Below are 24,251 nucleotides of genomic sequence, written 5' to 3' on the forward strand. Positions count from 1 at the left end.
ACGCCTGGATCTGTGGCCGTGTACGGGGCTCTCGTACCTTTTACTATACCTCTCTGTAATCCGGACTTTTTGATAAACCGGCACCACACCGGTCCCGTCGGTGCCGGATAAAAAAGAGTTTCCTGTATTGTATTGATTGTTTCACTTCAAGGAGATAAAATGGGCTGATTTGTGTTTTTCACACTTGGCGAGGTGAGGGTGCCACTATTAACCAACCTTGTCTCATCTATGAAGCCCGCGACCTACTCCTTTGAGCTTATCCGTCGCAACCCCATGCCACACAACTTCCCCTTCTCAGTCTCTATGATGACCAAGATCAGCAACCTGTCCCTATTCTTTGGCTTGACCCCTGCACCTTTTGAAACTGCTGTCCTCACCTCCCTCTGTCCTCAAAGTTTGGACCCGTGATCGGGCGTGAAACGGTTAGCTATCGCTAGACCCTTCCAAAAAAAAAAGACCTCGGGCCTCATCAACATAATGTTGGTGAGCTGCAGATGCCAACTGGGTGACCAGATGCAGCTCGCCCGTTTCGCGGACACCAAGTTGGGCCGGCTGAGATTCCAACAACAATCCTCAGGTAGATACTGGGAGGGACGGTGGGAGCAGAACGGGAGTGTGGCCGAGAATGGCTGCCCCAGCTGGCTCCACATTAAGGTAAGTTAAAATTCAAAGGCGTACCTTTTTTGTTGGTGGCTTCCAGTGATCCGTTTAAAGACTGCTGGCTGGGCTGCAGAGGGACTGGAGAAAGTAAGCAGAGCAGGTTCGGTGCGTGCTATGCTCAGTCCTACGGATCATGCAGCAGGCCTTAAGTCCATAAACAGGTGGCCACCAGGGACACCTATATATCACCCAAGCCAATATGGTATTGGATGTACTAATTCGGGCATGGGACATAGCCCCACGAAATAGGGGCTTTTCCCCCTGTTCTGTGCCCAAAACATGAACGCGGCAGGGTCCAATTCCGCCCCTAAAGAATCTACTGTCGACCCTTCCAAATTCACCAACTACTGCCCCATCTGGAGCATGTGGTTGACTCGTAATGAGGCTCCCACTTGTCTAAATGCTCGCTGTTCGAAGCCCTCCAATCAGGTTCCGCCCCGCCCACTGCACTGAGACCATGCTAGCCAATGGCATCCTGTGAGACTGGGACCCTCTCAGCTGTCTTTGTTGACCAGTCCACCCTCCTTGAGTGTCTGACTTCCACAATTCAGCTTTGTGGCACTGTTCTTGCCTGATTCCTCCCCTACATGTTGCATCAAAAGACATTGGGCCAGAAATTCGGGTCCCCACGGGTGAGTACGCGCTGGGTACTCGCATGTAGGCCCAACGAAAGTGCCGGTTTCGTGCATGCACTGCGCGTGCGCGGGAAACCGGAACTTCCGTTCCCTTCAAGGAAGGGGTTCACAGGTCGAACGCGTGCACCGGAGAGGCAGCGCGCACGCCTGGAACTTCCGTTTTTTTTACAGGTTTCTCCGGGGGGGATAAGTCTCCAGCAGCTACGCTTTTAAAAAGCAGTCGCTTTTAACAAGGTAAGTGGTGAATTAAGTAAAATTAAAACATTTTTTCCACAGGTTTATTTTTTAAAATAATTTAAAGAAAGGTAAGTTTATTTTTAGCCCCGTTAAAAACTGTAATTAACGGCTTGTCTCCTCCCCGGCTTCTCCCCATATGTTACTGACACCCTACCCCATGTCTTTACCACCTTACGGCAGGACAATGCTCTCCTAGAGGCCTCCTTGCTCTTACCATCAATAAACTAGAAGCCATTAAAATCCAAATCCCTATCATCCCTGTTCTTGCCAGGAACCATAGGCTTCCTGTGTCTCACAGAATTAATTTTAAGATTCTCATCCTCACCTGCAAATCCCTCAACTTTCCCTACCTTCACTATCTCTTCCAGCCCCTCCACTGTCTAAAGCCGACTTTCTTATCATTGTCCGCTGCCCTTGCTCCACTCTCTGAAGCCGCTCCTTCAACCAGTGTGCCCTCATCGCCTGGAACAGCCTGCCTCAGCACCTTACTCACTGCGGACCATGTTTTAGCCACTCTGCCCATTGTCCCCTCCTTATCCACCACTCTGAGACTTTTAGAGATATGGAAATGGTTAACGAGGGTGTCAGTACTGAGGGATGGAACACATTTCTAGCTTTTTCTTTCAATCCAGTGTCAGCACTTCCAGGTCAGGTGTAGAATATATTAGACGCAGAGTAAAGCTTCCTCAACTCTGCCCCCAAAATGGACTTGATCCCTCACTTCAGAACAACTACACCATGTCACGTTTACATGTTCCACATTGACCTGAAACGTTAACTCTGTTTCTCTCTCCGCAGATGCTGCCTGACAGGCTGGGTGTTTCCAGCATTTTCTGTTTTTTTTTCAGTGTTCCAGCAGCTGCAGTATTTTGCCTTTGTGACAGTTCTGGTCAATTATGGACAGTTTTGTGCTTCACCCATTGGAAACCAGATTGCGATTATGCAATAATAACAGAAAAATCTGGAAATACTCAGCTGGTCACATACAATCCTTAAAACCGTCAGAGAGAAGGCGTCTTCATGATATCATTCATTTTCCGATACCATGTCAGCAGTTGGAATAGTTCACTAATTAACCTCCCAAAATACAACGCCAGATGAAATCTAATGAGGCGAAGAGTTAATGCCTTAAAAACAATGGTGTGGAGATGCCGGTGTTGGACTGGGGTGGACAAATGTGAGAAGTCACACAACACCAGGTTATAGTCCAACAGCTTTATTTGAAATCACAAGCTTTCGGAGCACTGCTCCACTTCACCTGACGAAGGAGCAGCGCTCCGAAAGCTTGTGATTTCAAATAAAGCTGCTGGACTATAACCTAGTGTTGTGTGACTTCTTACATTTAAAAACAATGGCGTTGGGCTCCCCCTAATGGCTCAGTGGGTAAACACACCATCTAGTGTGTGTGGTCTCTGTGACAAACACTCTGGGAATGTCCCAGGTTCATGTCCTGCTTGGAGCTATGCTAGTTTGATCTCAGCTGCGGTAGAGAGTAGTACTTGACTCAGCACCCTGGGCTAGACCAAGGTTCCTGCTCCAGTGAATCTTGGTGGGAAATACAGGTGTACTGATCTCTCATGAGGACAAAATTGGGCTTGGCTTAAAACCAAGCTTTTGGTCACCTGTCCGACTGTCTCCTTCTTTGGCTCAGTGCCAATTTTTGCCCAATTACACTTCTGTGAAGCGCTATGGAATGTTAAAGGTGCTATATAAATGCAAGTTGTTGTTGTTACTGATGACATGTCTTTTCCCAATAAATGTTGCCACATAAATACTGTGGCAACAAGAGCAGGTCAGAGGCTGGGTATTCTGCGGCAAGTGTCTCACCTCCTGACTCCCCAAAGCCTTTCCACCATCTACAAGGCACAAGTCAGGAGTGTGATGGAATACTCTTCACTTGCCTGGATGAGTGCAGCTGCAACAACACTCAAGAAGTTCGACACCATCCAGGAAAAAGCAGCCCGTTTGATTGGCACCCCATCCACCACCTTAAACTTTCACTCCCTCCACCACCGGCGTACTGTGGCTGCAGTGTGTACCATCGACAAGATGCACTGCAGCAACTCGCCAAGGCTTGTTCGGCAGCACCTCCCAAACCCGCGACCTCTTCCACCTAGAAGGACAAGGGCAGCAGGCGCATGGGAACACCACCACCTCCAAGTTCCCCTCCAAGTCACACACCATCCTGACTTAGAAATATATTGGCGTTCCTTCATCGTCACTGGGTCAAAATCCTGGAAATCCCACCCCGACAGTACTGTGGGAGCACCTTCACCACAAGGACTGCAGCGGTTCAAGAAGGCGGCTCACCACCACCTTCTCAAGGGCAACTAGGGATGGGCAATAAATGTTGGTCTTGTCAGTGATACCCAGATCCCATAAAACAAATTTTAAAAAAATAGCCTGTCCACATTTACCGTTCACAACAATTTACATTTATGTAGCACTCCTCAAGTCAGAAAGACATCCCAGAGGGCTTCACAGAGAGGGGAACAGACAACGGGCGAGAGGGAGGTAGTGGAGGGCAGGGCTGCAACAGCAGGGGAAACGTTTTTAGCTGTTTTTTGAAAGCAGGGAGGGAGGCGGTCAGGTGCAGACATTTAGGAAGAAGTTCCAGAGGGCACAGCGTGCTGGAATTAAGAGTGGCTGCCAATGCTGGAGTGAAGAGAGTGGGCAATAAGGAGTAAATCAGTGTACAAGGGTTCGAGAGGGTACACAGGGCTGAAGAAGGTCACTGAGGTACAGTGGGGAAAGACCATGGAGACATTGGAAGCTAAGAACAAGGATCCTGAAGTTGATTCGTAAGGACACAGGGAGACACTGAATCGTGGTGAGGACCGAGCAACAGTAACTGGAAATGAAAATGGGGCGAGGTGTATAATGGGCGGCTGATCCGATATTGCCCATTTTACACTATTGCTCAAAGTCAAAATGACCCCTATGGTTTGCCAAGAGTTCCTGTTTATACACGATGACCTGTAATTTGCGGTCAGCGGCGAAGCAAAGGCGCTCACCGCTGGTCCCGAAGAAAGCTGCCCACAAAGATCTCGATCTTGATCTCTGTGGCAAGACACTTGCCTTTTTTGACGTTCAATTGATTGTAGCATTGTGATAGGGGATTCCTATGGCGATGTTGCAGTGACATCAACAATCTGTCTCAGCAGCCAATCATATTGACGAATTCTCACAGACAGGAAACCAGGAAATGAGAAGCTGCTTTTATCCAGGCTTTTAAAAAATGTAACAGAGAGCGAAATAAAGATTGGGACTTTCACATGGGGATAAGGTAGAAGCTGAAATATTATGAACAAACTTTAAAACATTTTTTAAATAAGTTTTTAAAAAATTGTAATTTTTATCATAATGGAGAAATTTGCTACTCTACAAATGTAAAAATTAGTTTTTCTGGGCCAGAACGTTTGTTTACCCGTCAATACGTTGCTAAAACCCCCAGTTACACCTATTTCATCAAAGCTTAACATTTAACGAGCTACTTAACAACGATGTTATCGCGGAAAAGCCCAAATTTACGTCAGTTTCACTGATTACACTGATTGTCGGCTCTGGGGTGGTGAGCGGGGGAGGGCGAGCGGCAGGGGGGTGGGGGGGGGGGTCCAGGGGATGGGGGTCCACAGCACAGCCGGCGTCGGAGCAGTGAATGACTGATTGCAACTTCAGGATTTCCGCGTTCAGATGCTCTTGCGCTCCATCCTGAAGTTGGGGTCCGTTTCAGAGGGGTAATGATGGTGAATGCTGGTAGTTTGCCGTCATTACCCACCGCAAATTCCAGGCCCGTATCTTTATTCTGGACCTTCCATCCAGACCTCCTCTCCTTACTCGTTAGATTGTATAGTCCTGCAGTGATTTCCCTCCTTTACGTTACTATTTCTGTGCTGTTTGTTCTCTCTCAGATGCACATAAGTAAAGCAAATGTAACGACCGCCAATCATTCAGAACATATCACAAAATATCAGATACAAGAGTTTCACTTGTCAAATTTGGGAAGAAAAGCTTGTGATGAAATATTTCCATTCATCACTGCCTGTGACTGAGATCGGTTTCAGTGTCATTTCCCTTCCCCCAGACCTCATTGTATTGTGTACTGGAATGTGCTGTATTGTATACTGGAATGTGCTGTGTGTAGGGCTCCGCCCATACCTGGCCCCGTTTGTAAGCTAGCTTTCAGTCTAGCCCCAGTCTCCAGAAGGACGACATCTCTCTCGCTTACGTGTTTCGTTCTAAGTTAATAAAAGCCTTGTTTTGTTCTGCTACCTTCGAGTCTCGGAATTATTGAGGCACATCAATTTTATTAACTTATTTTCAACACTATGGATCAACTCCTGAAACCCGAACGTTTGGATTTGGATCAACATGCTCCGGACGCATCAGCATGCTTCGGACACTGGTTTGAGTGTATGGAATTCTTCCTGGACAATTCCGCAGCCGTCAAAGACGCTACGGACGCTGCAAGGATGAGACTCGGAATTCTGCGGAATTGGGTAAGCCACCGGGTTTACCCCCTCATCCAAGACGCCGAGACGTACCTGGCCACCTGTGACATCTTAAAGGCGCATTACCAGCAGCCTACGAATGAGGTGTATGCTAGGCACCTGCTCGCCACCCGCGCACAGCGACCTGGGGAATCGGTGGAGGAGTTCCTAAGCACCCTGAAAATGCTTGGCAAAGACTGCAAGTGCCGAGATGTAAAAGCCGCAGTGTACACTGACGAGCTTGTTCGCGATGCCTTCATCACAGGCCTCAGCTCCACTTACATCCGGCAAAGACTGCTGGAAAAAACGGGGTTGGACCTGAAACAGGCTGCGGACACCGCGCGATCCCTGGATGTGGCCCAGAGAAACTCGGACGCCTACTCTTCAGCCCGCGCCGTCCACGCCGCCACGTGTGCACCGAGGGTGCCGCCATCTTGGAAGGCATCTTCCCCGCCCGACAGCCCGACACCGGCTGGGCCCCGCTCTCCCCCCAGAAGCCCTACGACAGCCGCGACGCGTCAGGGACCCAACTGCCACTTCTGCGGGCAGCCAAAGCACACCAGAAACCTGTGCCCGGCGAAAGGCACCACCTGCTTTAAGTGCGGTAAGAAGGGGCGCTTCGGGAAGGTGTGCAGAGGGAACCCCGCCGGAAAACCAACCGCCGGAAAACCCGCCACCGCCGCATGTGCGCCGTGGGAGCGGCCATCTTGGACGCCATCTTGCCCGACCTCGTGGGGTCCGCCATCTTGTGAGCAGACAGCGTGGACGCCATCTTGTATCGATCAGGGCCCTACAGTGGCATCGGTCACAGTGGACCAGACCAGGCCGCACCCGCTATCCAGATCAATGGTGGACATCGAGGTAAACGGGTGCCGGGTTAAATGCTTAATTGACAGTGGAAGCACGGAGAGCTTTATCCACCCAGAACTGGCACAACAACTCTCCCTAAAGGTGGTCCCTACTCAGGGTACCATTTCTATGGCTGACAAAACCCAGACATCGACCATTCTGGGTTACTGCACGGTACAATTGTGCGTTAACGGAACTGTATATGATAATTTTTAAGTATTAATCATGAAGAACCTATGTGCGAGCGTGATCTTGGGCCTGGATTTCCAGTGCAACCACCAAAGCATCACGCTCAAGTACGGTGGGTCCCAGCCGCCCCTCACAGTGTGCGGTCTGGCTACCCTGAAGGTAAAGCCGCCTTCGCTATTCGCGAACCTTACCCCTAACTGCCGGCCAATAGCGACCAAAAGCAGGAGGTACAGCTGGGAGGACAGGCGGTTTATCGCGACCGAGGTAGACAGGCTCCTGAAAGAGCGCATTATTGAACGCAGCAACAGCCCGTGGCGCGCCCAAGTGGTAGTGGTAAGGGGTAGCGAGAAGAAACGGATGGTGATCGACTATAGTCAAACGATCAACAGGTACACCCTACTAGACGCCTACCCGCTACCCCGCATATCAGAAATGGTGAACCAAATCGCCCAATACTGGGTGTTCTCCACCATCGACCTCAAGTCAGCGTACCACCAGCTCCCTATCAGACCAGAGGACCTCCCGTACACCGCCTTCGAGGCGAACGGACGCCTCTACCAATTCCTCAGAGTCCCCTTTGGGGTGACGAATGGGGTCTCGGTCTTCCAGAGGGAGATGGACCGCATGGTCGATGACCACCACTTGCAGGCAACCTTCCCCTACCTCGACAACGTCACCATCTGCAATCACAACCAGCAGGATCACGACTCGAACCTCGAGAGGTTCCTGAAAACCGCACAAAAACTCAACCTCACCTACAACGAGGACAAGTGTGTTTACAACACCACGCGCCTCTGCATACTAGGCAGCGTGGTGGAGAATGGGGAAATCGGACCAGACCCCGACCGATTGCGCCCCCTACGGGAGCTGCCCCTGCCCAACACTCCCAAAGCCCTGAAAAGGTGCCTGGGGTTATTTTCTTATTATTCCCAATGGGTCCCCAACTACTCCGACAAAGCCTGCCCCCTCTTGAAAGCATCCTCTTTCCCGCTCTCTGCTGAGGCCCACGCCGCCTTCAAAAGCATTAAGCAGGATATTGAGCGGGCCACGCTACAGGCAGTGGACGAGAACACTCCATTTCAAGTGGAAAGTGATGCGTCTGACTTCGCCTTGGCGGCCACCCTCAACCAGGCGGGGCGGCCCGTAGCTTTCTTCTCGAGGACCCTCCAAGGGCCCGAGATCAGACACTCCTCCGTGGAAAAGGAGGCCCAAGCCATCGTGGAGGCAGTGCGCCACTGGTGCCACTACCTAGCCGGCAAACGCTTCACCCTACTTACCGACCAGCGGTCGGTAGCGTTTATGTTCAATAATAAACAGAGGGGGAAGATTAAAAATGATAAGATTCTTAGGTGGCGGATCGAGCTCTCCACCTTCGAGTACGACATCATTTACCGGCCAGGGGCCCTTAACGAATCCCCTGATGCCCTCTCACGAGGGATGTGTGCCAGCGCCACCGGGGATCGGCTACAGATCCTCCACAACGACCTCTGCCACCCAGGGGTCACGCGGCTGTTCCACTTCATAAAGTCCCGTAACTTACCCTACTCGATTGAGGAAGTTCGGTCCCTGACCAGGAACTGCCACACTTGCGCTGAGTGCAAGCCTCAGTTCTACCGCCCAGATAGAGCCCACTTAATCAAAGCTACACGGCCCTTTGAGCGGCTCAGCTTAGATTTCAAGGGCCCCCTCCCGTCCGTCGACCGCAATGTTTACTTCCTGAACATTGTGGACGAATACTCCCGGTTCCCATTCGCCTTCCCCTGCCCAGACATGACCAGCGCCACAGTCATTAAATGCCTCAACAGCCTGTTCTGCCTGTTCGGTATGCCGAGCTACATCCATACGGATAGGGGGGCGTCCTTCATGAGTGAAGAGCTACGCCAGTACATGCTGTCCAGGGGGATCGCCACGAGCCGTACCACCAGCTACAACCCCCGGGGTAACGGCCAAGTGGAGCGAGAGAACGGGACAGTGTGGAAAGCAGTCACTCTAGCTCTAAGGACCAAGGGCCTCCCTATCTCCCGCTGGCAGGAAGTCCTCTCGGATGTGCTCCATTCGATACGGTCGCTATTGTGTACGGCCACTAATACCACGCCTCATGAACGAATGTTTGTCTTTCCCCGGAAATCCACCTCAGGCGTATCCATGCCGTCATGGCTCTCCACCCCAGGTCCGGTACTCGTGCGAAGGCATGTGAGGGGCCACAAGACGGACCCTCTCGTGGAGCCAGTACACCTACTCCACGCCAACCCCCAATACGCATATGTCCGGCACGCCGACGGAAGGGAGGACACCGTGTCCATAAAATACGTCGCCCCAGCCGGCATCGACAACAACCACGGCAATAGCAGCAACGACGATCACAGCAACTCTTACCCACCCACTACTCTTTCATCACCCCCGGAAGAACACCGACCAACGGCACCCCCACCAACTACCCCTTCAACAACCCTGGTGGCACCCCCGGCAGAGACCCAGGAGGCTACCGGGGACACCCAGCCGACACCCGCGGCACCGCAACAGCCACGTTGGTCGCAGAGGACTATCAAACCCCCGAACAGACTAAATCTATAGAAGGGGTGAATGTGATGAAATATTTCCATTCATCACTGCCTGTGACTGAGATCGGTTTCAGTGTCATTTCCCTTCCCCCAGACCTCATTGTATTGTGTACTGGAATGTGCTGTATTGTATACTGGAATGTGCTGTGTGTAGGGCTCCGCCCATACCTGGCCCCGTTTGTAAGCTAGCTTTCAGTCTAGCCCCAGTCTCCAGAAGGACGACATCTCTCTCGCTTACGTGTTTCGTTCTAAGTTAATAAAAGCCTTGTTTTGTTCTGCTACCTTCGAGTCTCGGAATTATTGAGGCACATCAAAGCTATTGGATGATACGTAGTGTTGTTGGGACAATGATAAACAGAACCAGAAAAGCCCAATGCCATGAAGCTGGATTGCTGCGAAGGACAGAATTATCGACAATGTCAAAGGCAGCAGGAAGATCGGGAGGGATGAGGAGAAGCAGCGAGCTGCAGTCATCGTCCCAGAGGGCATCATTTGTTACTTTGACCAGCGCGGTCTCTGTGCTGTGGGCAAGGTGGAAATCAGATTGCAGGGCCTGAAACTGGGAGTGGTGAGTGTGTGGTTGTGAGGCAACAATATATTCCCGGTATAACAACAGAAAATGCTGGAAAAACTCAGCAAGTCAGGCAACATCCGTGGAGAGAAATTTGAGTTGACGTTTCGGGTTTGACCCTTCTTCCTTGAAGAAGGGTCAAACCCGAAACGTCAACTCAAATTTCTCTCCACGGATGTTGCCTGACTTGCTGAGTTTTTCCAGCATTTTCTGTTGTTATTTCGGATTTCCAACATCTGCAGTATTTTGCTATCGTAATATATTCCCGGTCTTTGGAGAAGAAGGTAAGATTTTAGGTCGGGAGGTATTTGGAGAAAGTCTGTGTGTGTGTGTGTGTGTGTGTGTGTGGGGGGGGGGGGGGCGGGTTATGCTTTATGCACTGTGGAATAAAGCAGCTTAACGTTTCGATCCATACTTCCCCTCACCTAGCGCTAACTTGGTCCGCCTTCAGAAAGATTTGAGGAGTGTACATGCGCAAGGCACAGAAATTGGCTCTAGGTCACAAGGATTTTCATTGTTATACTGCTAGGTCCCACTACTGGACAAGTAAATATAGAGTTGTGGGAGTCAACTTACATAAAAAGTAGGCCCTCGGATGGACTAAGGGAGCACCTGTACCCGAGAAGACGGCTAAGAGGAGATTTGACAGAGGTGTTTAAAATCATGAAGAGTTTAGATAGAGTAAATAAAGAGAAACGGTGGCTGAAGGGTCGATAACCAGAGGGCACAGATTTAAGGTGATTGGCAAAAGAACCAGAGGCGACATGAGGAAAAACGCAACGAGTGGTTGGGATTTGGAATGCACTGCCTGATCGGGTAGTGGATGCAGATTCAATCGTAGCCTTCAAAAGGGAATTGGATACATTTTTGAAGGAGAATAATTGCAGGGCTATGGGGAAAGAGCGGGGGAATGGGACTAACTGGATTGCTCTTCGAAAGAGCCGGCGCAGACTCGATGGGCCGAATGGCCTCCTTCTGTGCTGTACTTTTCTGTGATTCTATGATTCTACGATTTATATGTCCTGAACTTGTGACAGTTGGCAACTCCAAGATATACCAGACACATCCAAGTGTTTGATTTCCTCTAATATCCTGCAGCTTAAAGCACTTCCATGAAATCGTTTTGCGTGCTGTTTTAGCACACAGTTGTTAAAATTAAGTAAATGGATTAAAGGCTTGTGTGAAAATAACACACAAAGGAATTGTATACAACATTCCTTAAGCAGCATTATCAGAGCAAACTGAAGCTGCCAATGTCAAATCTCTTTCTGAGTTTCCCTACGACTCAGATTAGCTCAATCGAATTTATCCAGAAATAATATCGCCTGAAAAGAAATGTAGTATCTGTTACCACCCATCTAAATGGGAATTTTAGTGAGATTGTATGAGAAGAGGATTCGTTCCAAATAATGGTAGATCGAGTGATTTTGACACATTCATGTGATGAGCACTTGTAATACTTGCACCATACTTGAAAGGTCCATAATCAGCATTAATATCCAATATCCTGTGATATGCCACCTCTACTTTTCAGTGTGTCCACTGCACCAAGGTCATCCTTATGGGTGGGTGACATGGGCGACTGCCCAAGCGCCATAGTCGGGTGGGGTGATGTGGTCATGAGGGTCTGACATTAATGGCATTGACCTCTGCGAAGAACTTGGCCATCTCCAAAGTCTGCTTCCTAAGGACTGTAGTGCTCCTCAAGTAGAGCAAACGTCAAGTTTCAAGAGCAAGTTCCCAAACACATGGATAGCACTCAGGATCCTGCTCACCATGGCTGCATTGGTGGCGATGGATAGCTCAGGATCCTGCTCACCATGGCCGCATCAGTGGTGTTGGATAGCACTCAGGATCCTGCTCACCATGCCCGCATTGGTGGCGATGGATAGCTCAGGATCCTGCTCACCATGGCCGCATCGGTGGTGATGGATAGCACTCAGGATCCTGCTCACCATGCCCGCATCGGTGGTGATGGATAGCAGTCAGGATCCTGCTCACCATGGCCACATTGGTGGTGATGGATAGCACTCAGGATCCTGCTCACCATGCCTGCATTGGTGGTGATGGATAGCAGTCAGGATCCTGCTCACCATGGCCGCATCGGTGGTGATGGATAGCACTCAGGACCCTGCTCACCATGGCCACATCAGTGGTGATGGATAGCAGTCAGGATCCTGCTCACCATGGCCGCATTGGTGGTGATGGATAGCACTCAGGATTATGCTCACCATGGCCGCATCGGTGGTGATGGATAGCACTCAGGATCCTGCTCACCATGCCCACATTGGTGGTGATGGATAGCACTCAGGACCCTGTTCACCATGGCCACATCGGTGGTGATGGATAGCACTTAGGACCCTGTTCACCATGGCCACATCGGTGGTGATGGATAGCACTCAGGATCCTGCTCACCATGGCCGCATTGGTGGTGATGGATAGCACTCAGGATCCTGCTCACCATGCCCGCATCGGTGGCGATGGATAGCTCAGGATCCTGCTCACCATGGCCGCATTGGTGGTGATGGATAGCAGTCAGGATCCTGCTCACCATGGCCGCATTGGTGGTGATGGATAGCACTCAGGATCCTGCTCACCATGCCTGCATTGGTGGTGATGGATAGCAGTCAGGATCCTGCTCACCATGGCCGCATCAGTGGCGATGGATAACAGTCAGGATCCTGCTCACCATGGCCGCATCGGTGGTGATGGATAGCACTCAGGACCCTGCTCACCATGGCCACATCAGTGGTGATGGATAGCAGTCAGGATCCTGCTCACCATGGCCGCATTGGTGGTGATGGATAGCACTCAGGATCATGCTCACCATGGCCGCATCGGTGGCGATGGATAGCACTCAGGATCCTGCTCACCATGGCCGCATCGGTGGCGATGGATAGCACTCAGGATCCTGCTCACCATGCCCACATTGGTGGTGATGGATAGCACTCAGGACCCTGATCACCATGGCCGCATCGGTGGTGATGGATAGCACTTAGGACCCTGTTCACCATGGCCGCATCGGTGGTGATGGATAGCACTCAGGATCCTGCTCACCATGGCCGCATTGGTGGTGATGGATAGCAGTCAGGATCCTGCTCACCATGGCCGTATTGGTGGTGATGGATAGCACTCAGGGCCCTGCTCACCATGGCCGCATCGGTGGTGATGGATAGCACTCAGGATTCTGTTCACCATGGCCGCATCGGTGGTGATGGATAGCTCAGGATCCTGCTCACCATGGCCGCATCAGTGGTGATGGATAGCACTCAGGATTCTGCTCACCATGCCCGCATTGCTGGCGATGGATAGCACTCAGGACCCTGTTCACCATGGCCGCATCGGTGGTGATGGATAGCACTCAGGATCCTGCTCACCATGCCTGCATTGGTGGCGATTGATAGCACAGGATCCTGCTCACCATGGCCGCATCGGTGGTGATGGATAGCACTCAGGATCCTGCTCACCATGCCTGCATTGGTGGCGATGGATAGCTCAGGACCCTGTTCACCATGGCCACATCGGTGGTGATGGATAGCACTCAGGATCCTGCTCACCATGCCCACATTGGTGGCGATGGATAGCACTCATGATCCTGCTCACCATGCCTGCATTGGTGGCGATGGATAGCACTCAGGACCCTGTTCACCATGCCTGCATTGGTGGTGATGGATAGCACTCAGGACCCTGTTCACCATGCCTGCATTGGTGGCGATGGATAGCACTCAGGATCCTGCTCACCATGCCTGCATTGGTGGCAATGGATAGCCCTCAGGGCCCTGTTCACCATACCTGCATTGGCAGCAATGGATAGCCCTCAGGGCCCTGTTCACCATACCTGCATTGGCAGCAATGGATAGCACTCAGGACCCTGTTCACCATGCCCGCATTGGCGGCAATGGATAGCACTCAGGACCCTTCTCGAGATGTAGCTCATAAAAACGTATTTGCGATCGACTATGGGAGATGATAGACTATCTTTGCTGTCCACCCTGTCTATCGAGAATGATGTGGCTCAAAATATCTTGGTGAGCAAGGTTTTTTTTTTGTTATTGTTATTTATTAGTTTAGTGTTTAATTTAATGTTTAGTTTATTTGTCACTTAGCCATAATGTTATTTTTTATGACTTACATAGTTTATCATTAAAATTATTTTAAAAACTTTTGAGATTACAGCTTTCTTTCTAAAACTTTCACTAATACCACTACATACTTAAACTCAAAGAAAGGGCGCCAAGATACAAGTTCGCCCAGGGTGCCATTTTGTGCAGAGCACAATAGCAAAACACTATTGGCTGAAGGAGGGTAAGAAGCTTTAAGGTCCTGGAAAAGAATGCGTTAAGTTACGAGACTATACCTAAGTTAGCAATGCTCCAAAATGAGCGGCCAAACTTTAGCTGAACTAACTTGAAGACATCTGTAAAATAATGAACATCATGAGTCGCAAGTCGCGCTCATTAAGGGGTGTGACACAGGGCCCAGAATTCTCTGGCTAACTACCTAAACTGTGCCAGGCGATTCAGACCTTCAAACTTAAGGTGTAAAGCATCGTATGAGCAAATGAGAGGCTGTGACTGCCCAATCTGATAAACGAGACCTTGGCCAATAGCAAGGATTTACATATGGGTGTCCAGGCTCACTGGGATTGATGGCCATGTGGCTCGGATGTTTAAACAGGACGTTCAAGTGCATTTAATGAGAAAAAGCCAGCGATAGATGATAAATATAATACTCTGCTTATTTCACAGAGTAACTCCCAGTGGCAGCGGTTGCACACTATGTGATGGTTGCCCATCTTCTGAATTCTCCTCGTTGACACTGAAGAATCGAAGACTGCTTGCGACACTAGAACGTCTTGTGCACGCGTGATCTTTCACTTGCTGTGAAGCTGGTATGTATGACTTGGTTCTTGCTCACAGCCTCCCCCAATGTTGGAGGAAAATTCATACAGGGCCAGCAATATGGAATCTGTACTGCTGGCCTGCATGGGGTAGTTTGAGGTCTCAGTTTGTTCGTGGCCAGAAGAAAATGACAATGATTGTGTACATTTGCTACCACCAGTACTTTGCTCATGGGAAGCAGAAATGAAAGCACTTTGTAAGGTAACGTTTCCCTGCCTCATTTACATTACAGCGATGCCACTAGAGGGTATTGCATAACTAAAGCTCTTCAAACTGACTAATTATTTAATTGGGCTGTCAGAGGAAAGTACATGTATTTAATTCAACCACTACTTAAAAATGAAAGAACTAAATTGATCTAATTCTTACTGTAAGACTTTCATATAGCCTACTTAAAAGTCACTGCACTCCAAAAATAAATAATTGTGTGAAGTGCTTTGGGATGTTTCAATGATTGTATAAGCTGCCATATACTGTAACTGCAAGTATTTGTTACCATTCATAACTCCTGATTCAATAAGATCATGGCTGATCTGATCCTAATAAGGAACTCTACCTTATACATTTTTTAAAACATGACAAACTGGGTTTGGAAATTTAGAAACCTCACTATAAAATAGCTATGAAAAAATTCTGGCTATTGAAACAGGACAAGTTGTTGACCCTGAATAAATAACCTTATTGAAACAGAAGAATGGGTGGCTCCGAGTGGCTGGCCTTTTGGGAACAGAACAAGGGTCAACACTGGATAAGTGATCTAAATTAAACTTCTTAAAGATGACACATGAAATAAGGGACATCTGCCTTCACACCTATATGGTAAAAACTCCCAATAACTATTGCCCATGTAGCAGTAAGAATTGCAAGAGGTCAACAGAAAGATGAATAGTGATAATTAACTTGGATCAGCAGAAACCTTAAGGATTACAACTGAAAAAGGATATAAATATTGAAGTCTCAAATGGGATAGCAGATCGGCTTTAATCGGGCAAAGCAATTCTCGGCTATAGAGGCGTCTCTGTGGTCTATTCTTTGTACCTCGGGGATTGAAGGTAATTTGATATTGATGGATATCCTGTATAGAAAATTCTAAGAACTGTAATACTGTAGCAAAGTTAAAATTTAAAAGTAAGATTCTCTGTTAAAAAGATCGTATTTTTTCTCTTTTTAGAACTGTTAACATTGCGATTGACTGATTCATCAACTGTAATTGCATGTCGGTTCTTTCAATAAATCTCTATATATTTTTAGAATTGTCTCACATAAGTCTTCTGTATCAATAATGCGCGAACCCAATCTTTGTACACTCTTTGGCGGAGAGGTACATTTCTGCAGGGGATCTCCAGACCCTCATAATATCCGGGACGTTACGGTTTGGCTAAACTTATTAAAAGCGCTATCTGGAGGATGGTTACATTCTCGGGTTGTTCCTTTCCTTTAGGGAGAGCTAGCCCAGACCTTTAGACCCAGTTAAGCGTCTTTAGGATTTGGCTACATCAAACTTTAGTTGAAATTGAACATCTAAGAAATACGCCTGATCTGGAATAGCCCCAAAGGGGCTAGGATTAGTAAATATCCTTTCAATACTACCATGGGATCTTGAACGTCTACTTGAACCATCAGAACAAGCCATTGGGGCCTCTATTTAACATCTTATTCAAATGATGCCACCTCAAACAATGCAGCACTGCACTGAAGTGACTGCCCAAAATATTTGCACAAGTCTTGGAGTGAGGCTTGAACCGATAACATTCTGATTTTATCAATGTGCAGTATGATAACATTATTTGTAATATTTGTAACATAATGACATTATTCACATCAGAAAGTTGGCTCCAACCTGAAATGATGTGTGACTATTCTGGGCTTTCTACTTCCCCAAAATGAGTTCAAACCCCAGTCATGACTGATGTGCTGTCTTTGCCCTTTCTCAGATATGCTCCTATGTACAGAAAAGGACAGGAGTAGCACTGGTGAAGAGAGTGGTAGTGCCCTGAGAAGCCAATAGTTGGCACCAGAGCGGGACTGGAAGTGATGGAATACGCTGAAAGACATCAATGATAGTGCTTAGGGCCTAAAAACTCATTCTAGTATATTTGGAAAATTGAAAGGGAATGTAGGTGATCATTGGTGATATTTCCACACACATGCATTTAACTTCCACTGAACAATGGACTGACACTGATGACTAAGCATTAAATTCAGAGATATTGGGATTACAAGTCCTAGCCCTTTTCCGTCTACCCCAGATCAGGCATATTCCCCAGACGTTCACCTTCAACTAAAGTTAGAGATACCCAAATTCTATAAGACGCTTAAATGGGTCTAAAGGTTCAGGCTATCTCTCCCTAAAGGAAAGAAATGACTGAAGATGTTACTGTCCTCCAGATAGCACTTTTAATAAGTTTAACTAGACTGTAACCTTCTGGATATTATGAGGGTCTGGAATACCCCCCAGAATTCTGCAAATCCTTACAAAAGAGTGTACAGAAATTGGGTTCGCGAGTTTATACAGAAATACTCTTTGAGAAAATTCCAAAAATTTATAGTTTTATTTAAGAGCCGACATTCATTTAACAGCTGTTGAGTCAGTCACAACATTAACAATTCAAAATACAAATAGCTTACATTTCTTATTTCTCAGAGATCCTTATTCGCAAATCTTTACTTCATTACATTTCTACATTTCTTACTTATCTCTAAATCCAGAACATCCACCAAAATCAAATTATAGTACCATTTGATCCCCTAGACTCAAAGTTAAAAACTTACAGATGGTACCTGTAAAGTTGAGAAATGCTTGGCCCATTCAGCGACTTCTGACTTTCTGTTTGAAAAGGTCTATCTTTTATACCCTTTTTGCAGTGGTTTATTCTTTGAAGTTCTCTGCTGATGTAAGCTAATTGTCTTATTCATTCTCTCTGTTGAATGCTTTCTATTCTTACTGTCAATTCAACTGCTGCATGCATAATTATGTCTCTAGGTGTTTCATAAACCATCATAAAAACAATATGACAGCAATGGTTTCTGTTTGATGCCATTCTTATCGAAGATTTTCCATTCAATTCTTAATATGACTTTTAGCTGGTTTAACAGACTGTAGTCTCCTAACTGCTCCAAGTTCAATACAAACACAATGTAATTGCTTGGTGTATCTATTGAAGTCATATCTTCAAAGTGTTCTTGTTGGTATCATATTTACTATGTATAAATTAAAGAGACTTTGACTGAGTGTTTACTTGTTTTCTAGCTATCTCAATTAGTTGCATATTTAATCTTATGTTTCCTGTCTTCCAAGTTTAACATAAAAACTATTTGACCAGCAGGTGTTTCTTTTACTTGATGTCATCTTTTCAAAGGCACATGCCACTTTTAATGTTTGTGTTTCTGTTCGACGTTCTTCACTTGGGTCTTTTCATTACGTTTTTCCCAAACTCCAGACCCTCTGGAATCGTCAAACTGCCATTTCAATAGGGTCATTGTTTTAGTATATTTAACTAATTTCCATTTCAATGCTTGTATGTTTACAACTTTGTTAAACAACTGATCTTTATCTCAGAAGCCTGTATTTCTGTTTACAGCTTGTGTCTCTGAGGCTTTAGATTTTTAAACCCAGTATATCATGTATTAATAAATATCAGAATTCTGTTCATATTATGGTGTATCTTTCTGAAATATGGCTTATTCCTTCACAGGGAAAGGCTGTGCCTATTTTTCATTGCAATAGGCCAAATACAGACCTTGACAGTGTGAGATAATGAGCATTGAGTGTTTTTTTTTAGGGGAATCAAGGGATATGGGGATCAGGCGGGAAAATGGTGTTGAGGTCGATGATCAGCCATGATCATATTGAATGGCGGAGCAGGCTCGAGGGGCCGTATGGCCTACTCCTGCTCCTATTTCTTACGATTTTATGTTCTTATGTTCTTCCACTTGGGGAGAATCTTTAAAGATCATTAACATTACAGTCAGCATTTGTTTGATTGATGTATTTATCAGTTTATGGTACCCCTCTCAGTTCTGCCCATAAAATAAAAACGTCCTATCATAGTCATAATAAATTCAAGCTGGGTCTTTCTCTGGGTTAACTGGTTATCTTCAATTATATATTTAAAAAACAAAATGAAATTTAACCCTTTCATTGCCAGAATGACATGAATCTGTTTGAAGTATAAATCTCTTGGGTGCCATTCACATGTAAGAAAATAATATTTTTTAGGCACAGGAAACTGCCATTCGACCCCACAAGCCTATCCTATTTTACAGATCAACCCCACTTCTCACCTTCTTACCATATCCCTCAATCTTCTCTCTCCAGAAACATCTAATGTTCTCTGGGATGGGCTTCAATAGCATCCCAGGTAACTTAGTCAATAGTTCTGATACTCTTTGGTTGAAAAGGTTTCACCTGACCTCCCTTCTTACTTATAATCTCCTCATTTTAACTTGTGATCCCTGATAGCACAGTGAATAGTTTCACTTGAATGTTGCTTTTCATAGACAGTGAACTAATACTCACAGCTGGATGTGTTTCACCAGTCAAAGCATTAAAAAAAATATTCTGAGGATGTGGGCGTCACTGGCAAGGTGGGGGAAATTTTTATTTCAATTTTATTAGAAAAAAAAGGTTAGTCAGGAGCAATGTTCGCCCCTTAAAAACTGAAAGTGGTTATATTATCAATGATAATAAGGAAATGGCAGACATGTTGAATTACTTTGCATCAGTATTTACAGTAGAGTAAGAGGACAGCATGCCAGAATTCCCAAGGAAACTAATACTGAATCAGGGACAGGGACTCAATAAAATTAATGTAAGTAAAATAACAGTAATGAAGAAACTAATGGCACTAAAGAGTGACAAATCCCCAGGACCAGATGGTTTCCATCCTAGGGTTTTAATGGAAGTAGGTGAGCACATTGCAGATGCCCTAACTATAATCTTCCAAAGTTCTCTCGATTCAGGAACCATTCCTTTAGATTGGAAAATTGCATGTCACTCCGCTATTTAAAAATGGTGAGAGAGGGAAACCAGGGAATTATAGACCAGTTAGCCTAACATCTGCTATCAGGAAATTGTTAGAGTCTATAATTAAGGATAGGGTGACTGAACAGCTCGAAAATTTTCAGTTGATCTGAAAGAGCCAGCATGGATTTGTGAAAGGTAGGTCATGCCTGATAAACCTGATTGAATTTTTGAGGAGATGACTAAAGTAGTGGACAGGGGAATGTCTATGGATGTTATTAATATGGACTTCCAGAAGGTATTTGATTAAGTCCCACATAAGAAACTGTTAACTAAGGTAGAAGCCCATGGAATTGAGGGCAAATTATTGAACTGGTTAGCAAATTGGCTGAGCGGCAGGAGACAGGCAGTAGGGATAATGGGCAGGTACTCAAATTGGCAGGAGGTGACTAGTGGTGTCCCGCAGGGATCTGTGTCGGGGCTTCAACTATTCACAGTATTAATTGTGCCGATGACATAAAGATAGGTGGCATTGTAGGCAGTGTAGATGGAAGCATAAAATTACAAAGGGATTTCAACAGATTAAGTGAATGGGCAAAACTATGGCAAATGGATTTCAATGTAGGCAAATTTGAAGTCATCTACTTTGGACCTAAAAAGGATAGAACAGGGTACTTTCTAAATGGTGAAAAGCTAAAACCAGTGGCGGTCCAAAGAGACTTGGGGGTCCAGGTACATAGATCATTAAAATGTCATGAACAGGTACAGAAAATAATCAAGTAGGCTAATGGGATGCTGGCCTTTATATCTAGAGGACTAGAATACAACGGGGTAGAAGTTATGCTGCAGCTATACAAAACCCTGGTTAGACTACACCTGGAGTACTGTGAGCAGTTCTGGGCACCACACCTTAGGAAGGATATATTGGCCTTGGAGGGAGTGCAGCGTAGGTTCACCAGAATGATACCCGGACTTCAAGGGTTAAGTTACGAGGAGAGGTTACGCAATTTAAGGTTGTATTCTCTAGAATTTAGAAGGTTCGATCTGATCGAAGTTCTCAAGATATTAAGGGGAACTGATAGAGTAGATAGAGAGAAACTATCTCCGCTGGTTGGGGATTCTAGGACTAGGGGGCATAGTCTAAAAATTAGAGCCAGACCTTTCAGGAGTGAAATTAGGAAACACTTCTACACACAAAGGGTGGTAGAAGTTTGGAACTCTCTTCCACAAATGGCAATTGGTGCTAGATCAATTGTTAATTTTAAATCTGAGATTGATTGTGTAATGATATCAGCAAATAGTGATGGTATTTGCCTGTTTGATTATTTATGCCTTACCAGCATATTTGCCTGATTGATTATTTATGCCTGACCAGCAGAGGGCATGTGAGAGACAAGCAGTTTAGTTTTAGTTTTGTTTTAGATGGATCTCTAAGATGGTGTCTCCTGTAATGCTGTTAACTGAGTTGAACAAACTTTAGATAAAAAGTCATTCTCTTTCATGAATGTGTCGTCATTGAACCCACATACAAATCAATACATGGTGTCAGAAGTGATTGAAAGAGATGAAGAGGAAAAATCTGAAGTTAAATCAGCTCTCCACATATTAGCAAGCCGAAAGAGAACATCGTTACTTACCATTGGAGAATAGCTAACGAAGTGAAAAATGGAAGGTTTACACCCACCGGCGAAGCTTCAGTTGACAGGTAATGTGGCTGAAAATTGGAGGAGGTTCAAACAACGTTTGGAGTTGTATTTAGCGGCAATCGGAGCTGACGAGAAAAGTGATAAAATGAAAGCGTCAGTGTTCTTACATGTCGTGGGTGATGAAGCGCTAGAGGTGTATAATAACTTCACATTCGCTGCTGATGGAGACAAAATGAAGTTGGATAAAATAATGGAACAGTTTGAGGCCTACTGCATACCTAAACGTAACGTGACGTTTGAGAGGCACAGATTTTTCACATGTGTACAGAAAACGGGAGAGACTATTGATCAGTATGTGACTGAACTGAGAAACAGAAGCAAAACGTGTGAATTTGGGGGACTGACAGACTCGCTGATAAAAGACAGACTGGTGTGTGGTATTCCAGATAATGGTCTAAGGGAAAGACTGCTAAGAGAGCAAAATCTAGACCTGGGAAAAGCCATAGCACTGTGTAGGGCTACAGAGACTGTGAAGTCGCAGGCAAAGGAGCTGTTCAGTGATAGTAGCTGCAACGTGGATGCAGTGAGAAAGAACGGACACAAACCGTTTAACAAAAAGAGCGCCAATGTGAAAAAAGAGGCGTGGCCAGCGAACAAAAGTGAAAGGGGCAATCAAAAGTCATGTAGTGAAGGAGAGACAGTCTATGATGAACTCATGAAAGAGTACAGCGACCTATTTAAGGGTCTAGGCTGCCTTCCAGGAGAACACACGATCAGAGTAGATAAAAGTATGCCAACGGTCATACATCCATGCAGAAAAGTTCCGTTTGCTCTTCAAAAGCAACTGAAGGCAGAGTTGGACAGGATGGAAAGCCTGAACGTGATTCAGAAGATAGATGAGCCAACTGAGTGGGTGAGTTCCCTCGTCGTTGTGGACAAAAAGAATGGAAAGCTCAGAATTTGCCTGGATCCAAGAGATCTAAACAGAGCAATAAAGAGAGAGCACTTCAAGCTTCCTACACGTGAGGAAATCATGTCACAGTTTGCAAATGCAAAGTATTTCAGCAAGTTAGATGCATCATCAGGATTTTGGCAGATGAAACTGGACGAGGCAAGTTCAAGACTGTGCACGTTCAACAGTCCATTTGGCAGATACAGATTCCTAAGGTTACCATTTGGCATTGCCTCAGCTCCTGAAGTGTATCACAAAACTATCCATATGATCTATGAGCACCTGGAGGGAGTTGATACATCAATGGATGACATCATAGTATGGGGAACCACGAGAACTGAGCATGACGAGAGACTGAAAAAAGTGCTGGAAGCAACAAGGAAAACAAACCTAAAGCTGAATAGAGAGAAATGCCAGCTCGGGGTGACAGAACTGACATTCGTGGGAGATATCCTTAGCGGTGAGGGCATCAGATCAGATCCCAGAAAGGTGTCCGCCATTGAGAATATGCCAAAGCCACAATGCAAAAAGGACGTGCAGAGGTTTAATGGAATGATCAACTACATGGGTAAATTCATATCCAACCTCTCAGAAAAGATGGCGCCACTGAGAAGACTAACTGAAAAGAACATAGAATGGGAATGGAATCATGAGCATGAGAAGTCATGGAGCGATCTAAAGAAATGGCTCACAGAGGAACCAGTTCTGAGGTTTTATGACCCAGCGAGACCCATCAAGATATCATCAGATGCATCACAGAGTGGGCTCGGTGCCGTTCTTCTGCAAAAATATGACTACTGGCAACCTATTGCATATGCATCACGCTCAATGACAGACGCGGAGATGTGATATGCTCAAATAGAAAAGGAGCTGCTCAGCATCACATACGCCTGTGAAAGATTTCACCAATTTGTGTCAGGACAAGCAATCAGTGTAGAGACTGACCATAAGCCCTTGATTGCATTGTTCCAAAAGCCACTAAATAGCTGTCCGCTTAGAATACAAAGAATGATGATCAGGCTGCAACGCCATACACTGAATGTTGCGTACACACCGGGTGAGCTGATGTATACAGCAGACACGTTGTCCAGAGCTGTTGACCCAAGTGAGCCCGCAAACACCAAAATGGATGAAAAAGTGAACGCCTACGTGGACATGATCACAAGTGCACTGCCCATAGCAGATGCAAAAATGGAGCTCATAAAGACTGAGATAAACAAAGATGAAACACTGAGACGACTGAGGAAAAGCATCTTGGATGGATGGCCCAACATGAAGCAAGACTGCTCACCTGACATGGCAGAGTACTGGAACTGCAGGGGCGGAACTATCAGTGGTCGAAGACATCATCTACAAAGGAAGTAAAATAGTTATCCCAAAGAGTCTGGGAAAAGAGATGCTAAAAAGGATCCATGGAGGACATCTGGGAATCGAAAAGTGTAAGAAAAGAGCACGAGAGGTCATGTATTGGCCACGAATCAACCAAGATGTGACAAATGAGGTGTCAAACTGCACAATATGCCTGAAATATCGAGCAAGCAATCCGGTAGAACCACTAAAACCACACCCAGCGCCAGACAGACCTTACCAGAAGGTA

The sequence above is a fragment of the Somniosus microcephalus genome, chromosome 6 (assembly GCF_052327205.1).
Source record: "Somniosus microcephalus isolate GS21.2 chromosome 6, FLI_Smic_1.0, whole genome shotgun sequence".
NCBI lineage: Eukaryota > Metazoa > Chordata > Chondrichthyes > Squaliformes > Somniosidae > Somniosus > Somniosus microcephalus.